Source organism: Anarrhichthys ocellatus, unplaced genomic scaffold (assembly GCF_004355925.1).
Source record: "Anarrhichthys ocellatus isolate YVR2014 unplaced genomic scaffold, GSC_Weel_1.0 scaffold65, whole genome shotgun sequence".
Classification (NCBI taxonomy): domain Eukaryota; kingdom Metazoa; phylum Chordata; class Actinopteri; order Perciformes; family Anarhichadidae; genus Anarrhichthys; species Anarrhichthys ocellatus.
In genome coordinates this window covers 1,449,590-1,451,935 of record NW_022280095.1, presented here as the reverse complement: position 1 = coordinate 1,451,935, position 2,346 = coordinate 1,449,590, and the positions used below count along the sequence as shown (strand labels likewise).

Sequence of the window (2,346 nt, the reverse complement as noted above, 5' to 3'; positions counted from 1 at the left end):
GTGTGTGTGTGTGTGTGTGTGTGTGTGTGTGTGTGTGTGTGTGTGTGCGCCGCGTGCGTGTGTGTGTACCAAGTGTCATAACAAAAAAAAGCCATTTGGATGCAAGAGTAACATAATTGCACTCAAAATTGGCTCCACATCTCCACATTTATCGATTGCTGCACTGGTTGTTTTGGACTTCAGCATGTGCATCAAATGAGCTGATAATGCGAGCACAGCGACAGCTCTCTGGCAGCGACTACATCAACACCTCAGTTATGACACAAATGGGGCAGAAAATCCAGTAGTTACAGTGTTGACGGCCATTCAGTTAATCATTCAGTGCGTGGTGAAGTTTATATCTCTCCTGGCTCATGACTCTCACCCCTCTCATGCAGCTCTAGTGACATTCCTCCCATACCAGCTGGACATTCCATTCTCCGTCTCCCCCCACAGCGACAGGAAGTGCCCCTAGATCACTGTTTCAACCTTTTTTTAAAAGTAGGCATGTTGTAGTCATCTCCTGATGACCTCGGTGTCCAGTCTTGTTGGAGTTGTATTCAAATCATCATCAAATTATAATGCTTGGGGACAAAGTAAGGTTCTGCGCACAACACCATCAACTGTATGTTTAGATTACAGCATGGGACCAAAGTGTAGAGCTGGTGAAAGATGAGGTTTAAACCTCCTGAAACCAATATAACTGACTGAGTAATGGCAAACTTTACCAGGTAAAAGCAGTCTTGCTTTAGGCATGATGTCAATCGATTCTTGATACTATCCACGGAGTTCTGAGAGGTTTGTCTGGGACTGACAGGTTGTAGAAATTGCATTGTGTGGAATAGCATTGTGAATTATACGAAGTTGCACGAAGCAACTGTGCTCTCTGAAAGACATACAGATTTTTGTTTCACTGATTCAATAAAACAAGCTCTCACCCCAGTTTTTTCATGCTCAATGCGAGCAGAAACACTTTTTTAAAACATGCAGCATCAAGCCAACAATAATTACTTTGAGTGTCCCCCAGTTTTTAGATCAGAATATCCCCGAACCACATTTCCAGCACAAATAACTGCAGCCTGTCTCGCCAATCATTTTTAATCCCAGTCCGGTCAGCCTCACAGAGGGTATCTCGCATACACAGACAGGACATATTCTCAGGTTATGCTGCACAGCACAAACCCATCATAGGCCAGCAAATGGCCTGCGGCATTGGCTTGCATACAGACAACACTGGGTGTATGCGTCCACCAGTGGGAGGGAGGGGAAACAGGAGACAGGCATGGAGTGGAGAGAGGGAGACGTGAGAGGAGGAAAGGCTCGCACCCTCTGCCAAGGGGAGAAGGGTGCGAGATGGAAATAGTGGAGCGTGAAGGAATGAGCGCTGGCACACAGTCAGGATGGCACGAACGAGCGAGTGGCAGAGAGAGATTACTTACAGCAGGTTCGTGACAGATGAAGGAGAGGTACAAGGAAGTTTCAGCACGCTCTCCTCCAAAGGGAGTGATATCCTTCCACAAAATCCAACATCGCCCAAAAAGGCACTTCACACAGAGAGTCTACTGAGGGAGGCAGGTATGTGTGTGTGTGTATGAGTGGGATCAAGAACTGGCTTTAACTCATGTATGTGTGTGCTAGCGGGAGGGAAAACGACTGAGGGACAGAGATAGAGAGAGAGAGACTCTTAGGAGGCAAGAGATACAGAGAGATTGTATGAGCTGACTGGCTGGAGTAGAAATGGGAGGGGGTTGGATTGACCAATAGTGTAGGAGATGAGCAGAGTGAAGGAGAGATAGCAACAAAGAGACGGAGCATAATCTTTTTTATTCCTGTCTGCACTCTCCTTTACCTCTCCTGACTCTCTCTCTCTCTTTTTGATTATGTGTAAAGAGAATAAAGTCCAAAATATCAAACAGAAAATCGCTGATGCTTGATAAGCGAAAATGGGAGTCAGCCAGTGTTATAAACAGAAAAGGCAACCAAGTCTATCACTCTTCCTCTTTCCCTCGCGCACACAGAGTGCAGGTGGAGGGTAGCGGATCAGAGGAAAGGGAAATAAATTACTGAATCCTGTTGTGAACGCAAACAATTGAAGGCTGTGCTTGAAAAGGTGGAGCTCAGCTTAAAAGGGAGATGCAATGGCTAATGGAGGGTTCAGGTTCTTCTCAAGGACAACAAACCATGTAGTAAAGTTTCTGTCTATCATTTAGAGTGTGGGACAGTGGAGAAAATAGTGGTAAAGAGAGGATGTAACAGTCAAGTGTATGGACAGGAAAATTGTGACAGTGGAATATCTGTAATATCTGTGTGTGTGTGTGTGTGTGTGTGTGTGTGGACAGCATGAGCACCATCCTCCTTGCAAGTGTG

The 2,346-nt window shown here is 45.7% G+C and overlaps 1 protein-coding gene across 4 annotated transcripts in view; it reads right to left on the bottom strand.

The window, feature by feature from the left end:
* Positions 1-1,675, bottom strand: part of trim3b (tripartite motif containing 3b) — a 27,055-nt gene extending 25,380 nt beyond the window's left edge. For 2 of the 4 annotated variants that reach the window (XM_031872541.1, XM_031872543.1), the window contains exon 1: positions 1,419-1,673. The gene's annotated coding sequence lies outside the window, so the exon portion shown is untranslated. Of the gene's footprint in view, positions 1-1,418 lie in introns of all 4 variants that reach the window. The other 2 variants (XM_031872539.1, XM_031872542.1) reach the window with 2 other exon arrangements.
* Between the last annotated feature and the right edge of the window lie 671 nt (positions 1,676-2,346).